This window comes from Aethina tumida, chromosome 6 (genome assembly GCF_024364675.1).
Source record: "Aethina tumida isolate Nest 87 chromosome 6, icAetTumi1.1, whole genome shotgun sequence".
Classification (NCBI taxonomy): Eukaryota; Metazoa; Arthropoda; class Insecta; order Coleoptera; family Nitidulidae; genus Aethina; species Aethina tumida.
Genome location: NC_065440.1, coordinates 176,138 through 191,021, shown reverse-complemented (window position 1 = coordinate 191,021; position 14,884 = coordinate 176,138). Strand labels below are relative to the sequence as shown.

General features: G+C 35.8%; 5 non-coding genes across 5 annotated transcripts; all 5 read left to right on the top strand.

The window, feature by feature from the left end:
• Positions 1-4,441: 4,441 nt before the first annotated feature.
• LOC126266158 (5S ribosomal RNA) lies at positions 4,442-4,560 on the top strand. Its single transcript, XR_007548632.1, has one exon. It is a non-coding gene; the product is annotated as a 5S ribosomal RNA (ribosomal RNA).
• A 1,988-nt stretch (positions 4,561-6,548) lies between these two features.
• Positions 6,549-6,667, top strand: LOC126266157 (5S ribosomal RNA). The gene has a single exon (XR_007548631.1). It is a non-coding gene; the product is annotated as a 5S ribosomal RNA (ribosomal RNA).
• A 1,985-nt stretch (positions 6,668-8,652) lies between these two features.
• On the top strand, positions 8,653-8,771 carry LOC126266156 (5S ribosomal RNA). Its single transcript, XR_007548630.1, has one exon. It is a non-coding gene; the product is annotated as a 5S ribosomal RNA (ribosomal RNA).
• Positions 8,772-10,904: 2,133 nt separating this feature from the next.
• On the top strand, positions 10,905-11,023 carry LOC126266155 (5S ribosomal RNA). Its single transcript, XR_007548629.1, has one exon. It is a non-coding gene; the product is annotated as a 5S ribosomal RNA (ribosomal RNA).
• A 2,097-nt stretch (positions 11,024-13,120) lies between these two features.
• On the top strand, positions 13,121-13,239 carry LOC126266154 (5S ribosomal RNA). Its single transcript, XR_007548628.1, has one exon. It is a non-coding gene; the product is annotated as a 5S ribosomal RNA (ribosomal RNA).
• Positions 13,240-14,884: the final 1,645 nt, after the last annotated feature.

The window sequence follows — 14,884 nt, the reverse complement described above, 5'->3', positions numbered from 1 at the left end:
ACAGACACAAAAAGAGGTGGAATAAACTCAGAAGCGAGCAAGACAAAAACGAATACAACAAACTCAGACAAGAAATTAAGCACGAGATTGCCACCTACAGACAACAGACATGGACAAACAAACTAACCAAGTTAAATGCAAGAGACAACTCCATCTGGAATTTCTTAAGAAAACTAAAAAACAAAAGCACAGATTACCCCACACTTTTGCACAACGGCACCGAACACGTAACAAACAAAGAAAAAGCTGAGGTATTCGCAGCACATTTTGCATCAGTACACGAAACAGACACGACAAACATGACACAAGACCAACACACCACGGTAAAGACAGGGCAGCAAATAAACCGTAACAGTCCCTCACCCATACCGCGAAACATCCTGCACAAAGTCCTCACTAACCCAACCGAAATCAAGCGACAAATAAAAACCCTTCCAACCAACAAATCCCCAGGCCCCGATACCATAGACAACATCTTACTAAAAAACCTTCCCAATAAAACAATAGTTCAACTTCATTACATAATCAACGCTATATTACGCCACCAATACTTCCCCACCAAATGGAAATCCTCCATAGTCATCCCGATCCACAAACCAGGCAAAAACACCCACTCTCCAAACTCCTACCGACCCATAAGCCTTCTCGACTCCCTGTCGAAACTGACAGAGAGGGTAATTCTCTCTAGGATAAACCGAGTCGACAAACAGCTCAACCTGACCCCACCGGAACAATTCGGCTTTCGCCCGAAACACGACACCGTTCTCCAGGCAGTGCGTATAGTCGGATCTGTCAGGGAGGCATTTAACCGTGGACACTCGACGGTCATGCTTCTTCTCGACATGGAGAAGGCTTTCGACACGGTCTGGACGGACGGTGTCCTGCATAAATTAACACTGCTCGGTTTCCCCGCATACTGGGTGAAACTCATAAACTCGTACCTCAGAGAAAGAACCTTCAAAGTCAGAATCGGCAACGATATGTCTAACCTGCACCACATCTCCGCCGGCGTTCCGCAAGGCACTGTCCTAGCTCCCAAGCTGTACACCCTCTACACCTCAGACATCCCTACCTTTCCCAAAACAAACCTTGCCTTGTACGCCGACGACACTGCAATCTATGCCCACAGTTTCCACTCTCAGGTAGCAGTGGAACAAATTAAACTCCATCTGAACATGCTGACCACATACTACGACAGGTGGAAAATCAAAATCAACCCGTCAAAAACGGAGTTGATCAACTTCACCAAAAAATTCACCAACACCAGAATTACCCGACCACCTGTCGTGGGTGGGGTCAGCATCCGGGAGAAAAAGTGCGTCAAGTATCTAGGAATACATTTAGACAAACGATTATTTTTCCAGGAACACACCAACCAAACGAGGCGTAAGATATTTGGCGCACTTAAGACCGTTTACCCGCTCATCAACCGAAAGAGCCCACTCGGCGTGCAGAGCAAGATTCTCCTATACAAAACCCTGATCCGACCCATCATAACTTACGGCTGCCCTGTCTGGTCGACAATAACAAAGACGAACATGCTGGCACTTCAACGCATACAAAACAAAATGCTAAGACACGCCAAAAACCTACCCAACACCACTAACATCGACACCCTCCACGAAAACACCGGCATCACAAAAATAGACACACAAATAAGCGAGATCGCAAATAAATACTTCCATTCCCGAGTCAAAAACAACCCCTTGACAAGACAACTACTAGACACACATCACCTCAACAAAAACCCAACCCACCGCCACCAACTTATCCATGAAGCCCTACCCATTTTCTGGGAGCCCCCATGACTAATTAACGTAGACAACGACATTTGGCAAAATTAACAGACTGTATACAGGCCTCGGGTCAATGACCTGACCAAACAATAATAAACCCACACCCACCAAACAAAAACGCAACCCAGATCACACCAGTCCAACTACTGAAAGGGGGTTTTTTACAGATTGTTTTCCCCTGTCGACTGATGCCATAGTTGCCCTGCAAAGTAGACCCAGAAGATCCACGGACAGACAGGAATGCGAGTTTCGCACGGACAACCGGAAGACCTTCGAGAATGCGCCCAGCGCGACGATGGCCGAGCTTTGATCAGGATACACAATACACCGTAGGACAAATGTCATAAGATCGACAGCAGAGTTGGCTAAGGCGAAGCTCTGGATCCCCGTCCCCGATGGCTGCAACCAAAACGGCACTTGGAGGACCCACTTCTTAAATCTGAAAATTTGTTATACTGAATGTGTTGTAAGATTTTAAAGATTATGACAATAAACATCTCGAATTTAATTTAATTTAATTTAAGTTCTCGTCCGATCACTGAAGTCAAGCAACGTCGGGCGCGGTTAGTACTTGGATGGGTGACCGCTTGGGAATACCGCGTGCTGTTGCCTTTTTGCTGATTTCTCCTTGTATTTTTCTTAGTTGATGTAATTTTTAGAAATATTTTATTAACAAAAAAAATATAAAAAGTCGATAAATGGTGGATGCGCGTCATACTTCCATTTTTTGTCGAAAAATTCGTCTAAATAACATTTACATTCGTCTCCGTCACGTTTTTATACCTAAACAACAACAACACAAATGGTTTGTGTGAGTATGTCAATGAATGAATGGATGGATGAATGAATGTATGAATGAATGAGTGTGTGAGTGAGCGAGTGAGTGAGAGAATGGGTGAACTCGGATGACCGTTTCTTAATTCAATTTCAACATTTTGAGATTATTTATTTATAATTACAGTCAATTGTCAATTATCGATTATTAATTTTGTCAGTTTCCGAACGGGTTTCAAGCGAAAGCATCCCGTTGCAAATCGACGAATATCGATTTCAGTTAGTAGGTAGACGGACAGACAGATCTCTCGCGCGTCCGCACGTCCACATACGGCCGCCGCCCAGCGTCGACTGCTAGAGACTCTTATTAAATATAAACTATCTCCCATTTTGTCCGTGTACGTTTGCGTTTGCTTTTACGCCCGTCTGTGCTCACATTCGACCGACACCTACATATGAAAATTTATTATTCATTAATATTATTATTATTAAATTAAATTAAATTAAATTAAATTAAATTAAATTAAATTAAATTAAATTAAATTAAATTAAATTAAATTAAAACTATTACGTGTAACTGTAATCTATTTATTTTATTTTCTTTGAAAATTTGTGTACATATTAGTCCTGTAATACCGTAAATTTAATACCGGTCCTGCCAACGAATATCTTTTTGTCGGTTCCACTATCAACGGAACGGAAACTGTTGTTGTTGTTGTTGTTGTTGTTGTTGTTGTTGTTGTTGTTTTTTCAACCGGCACCGGTAGATCGGCGGATACATCGTCGAATAGTTTCCTAACGATGCGTCTGCTTGGTTTCAAAATTCTTCTTCTAGGTGTCGGACGATAAGAATCGAGAACGACGACATTCTTTTTAATATGTACTTCCTCTTTTCTTACCGTCTCCACCGCCTGTTTTCCCTTTAGGCTAGAAACCGGCTGAATAGGAGTCAAATCCGAAGGGAATATTGCGATTTCGTTGCTCGTGTTTGTTGTTGTTGTTGTTGTTGTTGTTGTTTCAGATATCGTAATTTTATTAGCGATGACTGGTTCCGGGGAAACAGACAGAGTCGGAGTGGGTGCGTCTGAAGCAGGTACGGTCGTTACTTTAGCGTTCGGTGACATCGATTCGGTCGATGTGCCCATGTCTCGTGTTAATTTTAATTTTTTAACCACACCGCTGTTTGTAAAATTGACATCGTCGTCGTCTCTATAATTCTCTCTGGTGCGTTTAGTTGATTTCCTATCGACGTTATCGACATTATCGTCACAGACGGTCGGATAGAAAAAGAAAATGGTTTTGCAGTAATGGAATAGCGACGTAACGAACGGCATGGTTGAACGATACCTAATATACTGATCAACGGCAGTAATGAACGTTATTTATAGGTGAGCAGTTACAGTTTCAGGTAGATTTTTACGCATGAATGCTTCATTGAGCAAACAGGTAATCGAGGATACACACGTACCGACGAAAATTTATTGAAACTAACAACAATAAAAACAATAATGAAAATATTAATGTCATTAATAATAATGTCAATAACAATAATAACAACAACAATAGTAATAAGAATAATTAAATAATAATAATAATAATAATAATAATAATAATAATGAAATAATAATAATTAAATAATAATAATAGTAATTAAATAATAATAATAATAGTAAAAAGAAGAAGAACAATAAAAATAACAACAATATGAATAATAATGAAAACAATAATTTATTTTAATTATTATACTTACGACAAACTGACTAAAATCCTGCACACTTTATGGTCCTCTGAAATCATCCTGATAACCTTAAAATTGACGTCCAACCGATAATATGCGTTGCTCTTGAACAATTTGAGAACGAAAAACTGTCGGCAACGGCCATACCACGTTGAAAATACCAGTTCTCGTCCGATCACTGAAGTCAAGCAACGTCGGGCGCGGTTAGTACTTGGATGGGTGACCGCTTGGGAATACCGCGTGCTGTTGCCTTTTTGCTGATTTCTCCTTGTATTTTTCTTAGTTGATGTAATTTTTAGAAATATTTTATTAACAAAAAAAATATAAAAAGTCGATAAATGGTGGATGCGCGTCATACTTCCATTTTTTGTCGAAAAATTCGTCTAAATAACATTTACATTCGTCTCCGTCACGTTTTTATACCTAAACAACAACAACACAAATGGTTTGTGTGAGTATGTCAATGAATGAATGGATGGATGAATGAATGTATGAATGAATGAGTGTGTGAGTGAGCGAGTGAGTGAGAGAATGGGTGAACTCGGATGACCGTTTCTTAATTCAATTTCAACATTTTGAGATTATTTATTTATAATTACAGTCAATTGTCAATTATCGATTATTAATTTTGTCAGTTTCCGAACGGGTTTCAAGCGAAAGCATCCCGTTGCAAATCGACGAATATCGATTTCAGTTAGTAGGTAGACGGACAGACAGATCTCTCGCGCGTCCGCACGTCCACATACGGCCGCCGCCCAGCGTCGACTGCTAGAGACTCTTATTAAATATAAACTATCTCCCATTTTGTCCGTGTACGTTTGCGTTTGCTTTTACGCCCGTCTGTGCTCACATTCGACCGACACCTACATATGAAAATTTATTATTCATTAATATTATTATTATTAAATTAAATTAAATTAAATTAAATTAAATTAAATTAAATTAAAACTATTACGTGTAACTGTAATCTATTTATTTTATTTTCTTTGAAAATTTGTGTACATATTAGTCCTGTAATACCGTAAATTTAATACCGGTCCTGCCAACGAATATCTTTTTGTCGGTTCCACTATCAACGGAACGGAAACTGTTGTTGTTGTTGTTGTTGTTTTTTCAACCGGCACCGGTAGATCGGCGGATACATCGTCGAATAGTTTCCTAACGATGCGTCTGCTTGGTTTCAAAATTCTTCTTCTAGGTGTCGGACGATAAGAATCGAGAACGACGACATTCTTTTTAATATGTACTTCCTCTTTTCTTACCGTCTCCACCGCCTGTTTTCCCTTTAGGCTAGAAACCGGCTGAATAGGAGTCAAATCCGAAGGGAATATTGCGATTTCGTTGCTCGTGTTTGTTGTTGTTGTTGTTGTTGTTGTTGTTTCAGATATCGTAATTTTATTAGCGATGACTGGTTCCGGGGAAACAGACAGAGTCGGAGTGGGTGCGTCTGAAGCAGGTACGGTCGTTACTTTAGCGTTCGGTGACATCGATTCGGTCGATGTGCCCATGTCTCGTGTTAATTTTAATTTTTTAACCACACCGCTGTTTGTAAAATTGACATCGTCGTCGTCTCTATAATTCTCTCTGGTGCGTTTAGTTGATTTCCTATCGACGTTATCGACATTATCGTCACAGACGGTCGGATAGAAAAAGAAAATGGTTTTGCAGTAATGGAATAGCGACGTAACGAACGGCATGGTTGAACGATACCTAATATACTGATCAACGGCAGTAATGAACGTTATTTATAGGTGAGCAGTTACAGTTTCAGGTAGATTTTTACGCATGAATGCTTCATTGAGCAAACAGGTAATCGAGGATACACACGTACCGACGAAAATTTATTGAAACTAACAACAATAAAAACAATAATGAAAATATTAATGTCATTAATAATAATGTCAATAACAATAATAACAACAACAATAGTAATAAGAATAATTAAATAATAATAATAATAATAATAATAATAATAATAATAATAATGAAATAATAATAATTAAATAATAATAATAGTAATTAAATAATAATAATAATAGTAAAAAGAAGAAGAACAATAAAAATAACAACAATATGAATAATAATGAAAACAATAATTTATTTTAATTATTATACTTACGACAAACTGACTAAAATCCTGCACACTTTATGGTCCTCTGAAATCATCCTGATAACCTTAAAATTGACGTCCAACCGATAATATGCGTTGCTCTTGAACAATTTGAGAACGAAAAACTGTCGGCAACGGCCATACCACGTTGAAAATACCAGTTCTCGTCCGATCACTGAAGTCAAGCAACGTCGGGCGCGGTTAGTACTTGGATGGGTGACCGCTTGGGAATACCGCGTGCTGTTGCCTTTTTGCTGATTTCTCCTTGTATTTTTCTTAGTTGATGTAATTTTTAGAAATATTTTATTAACAAAAAAAATATAAAAAGTCGATAAATGGTGGATGCGCGTCATACTTCCATTTTTTGTCGAAAAATTCGTCTAAATAACATTTACATTCGTCTCCGTCACGTTTTTATACCTAAACAACAACAACACAAATGGTTTGTGTGAGTATGTCAATGAATGAATGGATGGATGAATGAATGTATGAATGAATGAGTATGTGAGTGAGCGAGTGAGTGAGAGAATGGGTGAACTCGGATGACCGTTTCTTAATTCAATTTCAACATTTTGAGATTATTTATTTATAATTACAGTCAATTGTCAATTATCGATTATTAATTTTGTCAGTTTCCGAACGGGTTTCAAGCGAAAGCATCCCGTTGCAAATCGACGAATATCGATTTCAGTTAGTAGGTAGACGGACAGACAGATCTCTCGCGCGTCCGCACGTCCACATACGGCCGCCGCCCAGCGTCGACTGCTAGAGACTCTTATTAAATATAAACTATCTCCCATTTTGTCCGTGTACGTTTGCGTTTGCTTTTACGCCCGTCTGTGCTCACATTCGACCGACACCTACATATGAAAATTATTATTACATTAAATTAAATTAAATTAAATTAAATTAAATTAAATTAAATTAAAACTATTACGTGTAACTGTAATCTATTTATTTTATTTTCTTTGAAAATTTGTGTACATATTAGTCCTGTAATACCGTAAATTTAATACCGGTCCTGCCAACGAATATCTTTTTGTCGGTTCCACTATCAACGGAACGGAAACTGTTGTTGTTGTTGTTGTTGTTGTTGTTGTTTTTTCAACCGGCACCGGTAGATCGGCGGATACATCGTCGAATAGTTTCCTAACGATGCGTCTGCTTGGTTTCAAAATTCTTCTTCTAGGTGTCGGACGATAAGAAACGAGAACGACGACATTCTTTTTAATATGTACTTCCTCTTTTCTTACCGTCTCCACCGCCTGTTTTCCCTTTAGGCTAGAAACCGGCTGAATAGGAGTCAAATCCGAAGGGAATATTGCGATTTCGTTGCTCGTGTTTGTTGTTGTTGTTGTTGTTGTTGTTGTTTCAGATATCGTAATTTTATTAGCGATGACTGGTTCCGGGGAAACAGACAGAGTCGGAGTGGGTGCGTCTGAAGCAGGTACGGTCGTTACTTTAGCGTTCGGTGACATCGATTCGGTCGATGTGCCCATGTCTCGTGTTAATTTTAATTTTTTAACCACACCGCTGTTTGTAAAATTGACATCGTCGTCGTCTCTATAATTCTCTCTGGTGCGTTTAGTTGATTTCCTATCGACGTTATCGACATTATCGTCACAGACGGTCGGATAGAAAAAGAAAATGGTTTTGCAGTAATGGAATAGCGACGTAACGAACGGCATGGTTGAACGATACCTAATATACTGATCAACGGCAGTAATGAACGTTATTTATAGGTGAGCAGTTACAGTTTCAGGTAGATTTTTACGCATGAATGCTTCATTGAGCAAACAGGTAATCGAGGATACACACGTACCGACGAAAATTTATTGAAACTAACAACAATAAAAACAATAATGAAAATATTAATGTCATTAATAATAATGTCAATAACAATAATAACAACAACAATAGTAATAAGAATAATTAAATAATAATAATAATAATAATAATAATAATAATAATAATAATAATGAAATAATAATAATTAAATAATAATAATAGTAATTAAATAATAATAATAATAGTAAAAAGAAGAAGAACAATAAAAATAACAACAATATGAATAATAATGAAAACAATAATTTATTTTAATTATTATACTTACGACAAACTGACTAAAACCCTGCACACTTTATGGTCCTCTGAAATCATCCTGATAACCTTAAAATTGACGTCCAACCGATAATATGCGTTGCTCTTGAACAATTTGAGAACGAAAAACTGTCGGCAACGGCCATACCACGTTGAAAATACCAGTTCTCGTCCGATCACTGAAGTCAAGCAACGTCGGGCGCGGTTAGTACTTGGATGGGTGACCGCTTGGGAATACCGCGTGCTGTTGCCTTTTTGCTGATTTCTCCTTGTATTTTTCTTAGTTGATGTAATTTTTAGAAATATTTTATTAACAAAAAAAATATAAAAAGTCGATAAATGGTGGATGCGCGTCATACTTCCATTTTTTGTCGAAAAATTCGTCTAAATAACATTTACATTCGTCTCCGTCACGTTTTTATACCTAAACAACAACAACACAAATGGTTTGTGTGAGTATGTCAATGAATGAATGGATGGATGAATGAATGTATGAATGAATGAGTGTGTGAGTGAGCGAGTGAGTGAGAGAATGGGTGAACTCGGATGACCGTTTCTTAATTCAATTTCAACATTTTGAGATTATTTATTTATAATTACAGTCAATTGTCAATTATCGATTATTAATTTTGTCAGTTTCCGAACGGGTTTCAAGCGAAAGCATCCCGTTGCAAATCGACGAATATCGATTTCAGTTAGTAGGTAGACGGACAGACAGATCTCTCGCGCGTCCGCACGTCCACATACGGCCGCCGCCCAGCGTCGACTGCTAGAGACTCTTATTAAATATAAACTATCTCCCATTTTGTCCCTGTACGTTTGCGTTTGCTTTTACGCCCGTCTGTGCTCACATTCGACCGACACCTACATATGAAAATTTATTATTCATTAATATTATTATTATTAAATTAAATTAAATTAAATTAAATTAAATTAAATTAAATTAAATTAAATTAAATTAAATTAAAACTATTACGTGTAACTGTAATCTATTTATTTTATTTTCTTTGAAAATTTGTGTACATATTAGTCCTGTAATACCGTAAATTTAATACCGGTCCTGCCAACGAATATCTTTTTGTCGGTTCCACTATCAACGGAACGGAAACTGTTGTTGTTGTTGTTGTTGTTGTTGTTGTTGTTGTTTTTTCAACCGGCACCGGTAGATCGGCGGATACATCGTCGAATAGTTTCCTAACGATGCGTCTGCTTGGTTTCAAAATTCTTCTTCTAGGTGTCGGACGATAAGAATCGAGAACGACGACAATCTTTTTAATATGTACTTCCTCTTTTCTTACCGTCTCCACCGCCTGTTTTCCCTTTAGGCTAGAAACCGGCTGAATAGGAGTCAAATCCGAAGGGAATATTGCGATTTCGTTGCTCGTGTTTGTTGTTGTTGTTGTTGTTGTTGTTGTTGTTTCAGATATCGTAATTTTATTAGCGATGACTGGTTCCGGGGAAACAGACAGAGTCGGAGTGGGTGCGTCTGAAGCAGGTACGGTCGTTACTTTAGCGTTCGGTGACATCGATTCGGTCGATGTGCCCATGTCTCGTGTTAATTTTAATTTTTTAACCACACCGCTGTTTGTAAAATTGACATCGTCGTCGTCTCTATAATTCTCTCTGGTGCGTTTAGTTGATTTCCTATCGACGTTATCGACATTATCGTCACAGACGGTCGGATAGAAAAAGAAAATGGTTTTGCAGTAATGGAATAGCGACGTAACGAACGGCATGGTTGAACGATACCTAATATACTGATCAACGGCAGTAATGAACGTTATTTATAGGTGAGCAGTTACAGTTTCAGGTAGATTTTTACGCATGAATGCTTCATTGAGCAAACAGGTAATCGAGGATACACACGTACCGACGAAAATTTATTGAAACTAACAACAATAAAAACAATAATGAAAATATTAATGTCATTAATAATAATGTCAATAACAATAATAACAACAACAATAGTAATAAGAATAATTAAATAATAATAATAATAATAATAATAATAATAATAATAATAATAATAATAATAATAATAATAATAATAATAATAATAATAATAATAATAATAATAATAATAATAATAATAATAATAATGAAATAATAATAATTAAATAATAATAATAATAATAATTATAATAATTAAATAATAATAATAGTAATTAAATAATAATAATAATAGTAAAAAGAAGAAGAACAATAAAAATAACAACAATATGAATAATAATGAAAACAATAATTTATTTTAATTATTATACTTACGACAAACTGACTAAAATCCTGCACACTTTATGGTCCTCTGAAATCATCCTGATAACCTTAAAATTGACGTCCAACCGATAATATGCGTTGCTCTTGAACAATTTGAGAACGAAAAACTGTCGGCAACGGCCATACCACGTTGAAAATACCAGTTCTCGTCCGATCACTGAAGTCAAGCAACGTCGGGCGCGGTTAGTACTTGGATGGGTGACCGCTTGGGAATACCGCGTGCTGTTGCCTTTTTGCTGATTTCTCCTTGTATTTTTCTTAGTTGATGTAATTTTTAGAAATATTTTATTAACAAAAAAAATATAAAAAGTCGATAAATGGTGGATGCGCGTCATACTTCCATTTTTTGTCGAAAAATTCGTCTAAATAACATTTACATTCGTCTCCGTCACGTTTTTATACCTAAACAACAACAACACAAATGGTTTGTGTGAGTATGTCAATGAATGAATGGATGGATGAATGAATGTATGAATGAATGAGTGTGTGAGTGAGCGAGTGAGTGAGAGAATGGGTGAACTCGGATGACCGTTTCTTAATTCAATTTCAACATTTTGAGATTATTTATTTATAATTACAGTCAATTGTCAATTATCGATTATTAATTTTGTCAGTTTCCGAACGGGTTTCAAGCGAAAGCATCCCGTTGCAAATCGACGAATATCGATTTCAGTTAGTAGGTAGACGGACAGACAGATCTCTCGCGCGTCCGCACGTCCACATACGGCCGCCGCCCAGCGTCGACTGCTAGAGACTCTTATTAAATATAAACTATCTCCCATTTTGTCCCTGTACGTTTGCGTTTGCTTTTACGCCCGTCTGTGCTCACATTCGACCGACACCTACATATGAAAATTTATTATTCATTAATATTATTATTATTAAATTAAATTAAATTAAATTAAATTAAATTAAATTAAATTAAATTAAATTAAATTAAATTAAATTAAATTAAAACTATTACGTGTAACTGTAATCTATTTATTTTATTTTCTTTGAAAATTTGTGTACATATTAGTCCTGTAATACCGTAAATTTAATACCGGTCCTGCCAACGAATATCTTTTTGTCGGTTCCACTATCAACGGAACGGAAACTGTTGTTGTTGTTGTTGTTGTTGTTGTTGTTGTTTTTTCAACCGGCACCGGTAGATCGGCGGATACATCGTCGAATAGTTTCCTAACGATGCGTCTGCTTGGTTTCAAAATTCTTCTTCTAGGTGTCGGACGATAAGAATCGAGAACGACGACAATCTTTTTAATATGTACTTCCTCTTTTCTTACCGTCTCCACCGCCTGTTTTCCCTTTAGGCTAGAAACCGGCTGAATAGGAGTCAAATCCGAAGGGAATATTGCGATTTCGTTGCTCGTGTTTGTTGTTGTTGTTGTTGTTGTTGTTGTTGTTTCAGATATCGTAATTTTATTAGCGATGACTGGTTCCGGGGAAACAGACAGAGTCGGAGTGGGTGCGTCTGAAGCAGGTACGGTCGTTACTTTAGCGTTCGGTGACATCGATTCGGTCGATGTGCCCATGTCTCGTGTTAATTTTAATTTTTTAACCACACCGCTGTTTGTAAAATTGACATCGTCGTCGTCTCTATAATTCTCTCTGGTGCGTTTAGTTGATTTCCTATCGACGTTATCGACATTATCGTCACAGACGGTCGGATAGAAAAAGAAAATGGTTTTGCAGTAATGGAATAGCGACGTAACGAACGGCATGGTTGAACGATACCTAATATACTGATCAACGGCAGTAATGAACGTTATTTATAGGTGAGCAGTTACAGTTTCAGGTAGATTTTTACGCATGAATGCTTCATTGAGCAAACAGGTAATCGAGGATACACACGTACCGACGAAAATTTATTGAAACTAACAACAATAAAAACAATAATGAAAATATTAATGTCATTAATAATAATGTCAATAACAATAATAACAACAACAATAGTAATAAGAATAATTAAATAATAATAATAATAATAATAATAATAATAATAATAATAATAATAATAATGAAATAATAATAATTAAATAATAATAATAATAATAATTATAATAATTAAATAATAATAATTATAATAATTAAATAATAATAATAGTAATTAAATAATAATAATAATAGTAAAAAGAAGAAGAACAATAAAAATAACAACAATATGAATAATAATGAAAACAATAATTTATTTTAATTATTATACTTACGACAAACTGACTAAAACCCTGCACACTTTATGGTCCTCTGAAATCATCCTGATAACCTTAAAATTGACGTCCAACCGATAATATGCGTTGCTCTTGAACAATTTGAGAATGAAAAACTGTCGGCAACGGCCATACCACGTTGAAAATACCAGTTCTCGTCCGATCACTGAAGTCAAGCAACGTCGGGCGCGGTTAGTACTTGGATGGGTGACCGCTTGGGAATACCGCGTGCTGTTGCCTTTTTGCTGATTTCTCCTTGTATTTTTCTTAATTGATGTAATTTTTAGAAATATTTTATTAACAAAAAAAATATAAAAAGTCGATAAATGGTGGATGCGCGTCATACTTCCATTTTTTGTCGAAAAATTCGTCTAAATAACATTTACATTCGTCTCCATCACGTTTTTATACCTAAACAACAACAACACAAATGGTTTGTGTGAGTATGTCAATGAATGAATGGATGGATGAATGAATGTATGAATGAATGAGTGTGTGAGTGAGCGAGTGAGTGAGAGAATGGGTGAACTCGGATGACCGTTTCTTAATTCAATTTCAACATTTTGAGATTATTTATTTATAATTACAGTCAATTGTCAATTATCGATTATTAATTTTGTCAGTTTCCGAACGGGTTTCAAGCGAAAGCATCCCGTTGCAAATCGACGAATATCGATTTCAGTTAGTAGGTAGACGGACAGACAGATCTCTCGCGCGTCCGCACGTCCACATACGGCCGCCGCCCAGCGTCGACTGCTAGAGACTCTTATTAAATATAAACTATCTCCCATTTTGTCCGTGTACGTTTGCGTTTGCTTTTACGCCCGTCTGTGCTCACATTCGACCGACACCTACATATGAAAATTTATTATTCATTAATATTATTATTATTAAATTAAATTAAATTAAATTAAATTAAATTAAATTAAATTAAATTAAATTAAATTAAATTAAATTAAATTAAATTAAATTAAATTAAATTAAATTAAATTAAATTAAATTAAATTAAATTAAATTAAATTAAATTAAATTAAATTAAATTAAATTAAATTAAATTAAATTAAATTAAATTAAATTAAATTAAATTAAATTAAATTAAATTAAATTAAATTAAATTAAATTAAATTAAATTAAATTAAATTAAATTAAATTAAATTAAATTAAATTAAATTAAATTAAATTAAATTAAATTAAATTAAATTAAATTAAATTAAATTAAATTAAATTAAATTAAATTAAATTAATTTAAATTAAATTAAAACTATTACGTGTAACTGTAATCTATTTATTTTATTTTCTTTGAAAATTTGTGTACATATTAGTCCTGTAATACCGTAAATTTAATACCGGTCCTGCCAACGAATATCTTTTTGTCGGTTCCACTATCAACGGAACGGAAACTGTTGTTGTTGTTGTTGTTGTTGTTGTTGTTTTTTCAACCGGCACCGGTAGATCGGCGGATACATCGTCGAATAGTTTCCTAACGATGCGTCTGCTTGGTTTCAAAATTCTTCTTCTAGGTGTCGGACGATAAGAATCGAGAACGACAACATTCTTTTTAATATGTACTTCCTCTTTTCTTACCGTCTCCACCGCCTGTTTTCCCTTTAGGCTAGAAACCGGCTGAATAGGAGTCAAATCCGAAGGGAATATTGCGATTTCGTTGCTCGTGTTTGTTGTTGTTGTTGTTGTTGTTGTTGATGTTTCAGATATTGTAATTTTATTAGCGATGACTGGTTCCGGGGAAACAGACAGAGTCGGAGTGGGTGCGTCTGAAGCAGGTGCGGTCGTTACTTTAGCGTTCGGTGACATCGATTCGGTCGATGTGCCCATGTCTCGTGTTAATTTTAATTTTTTAACCACACCGCTGTTTGTAAAATTGACA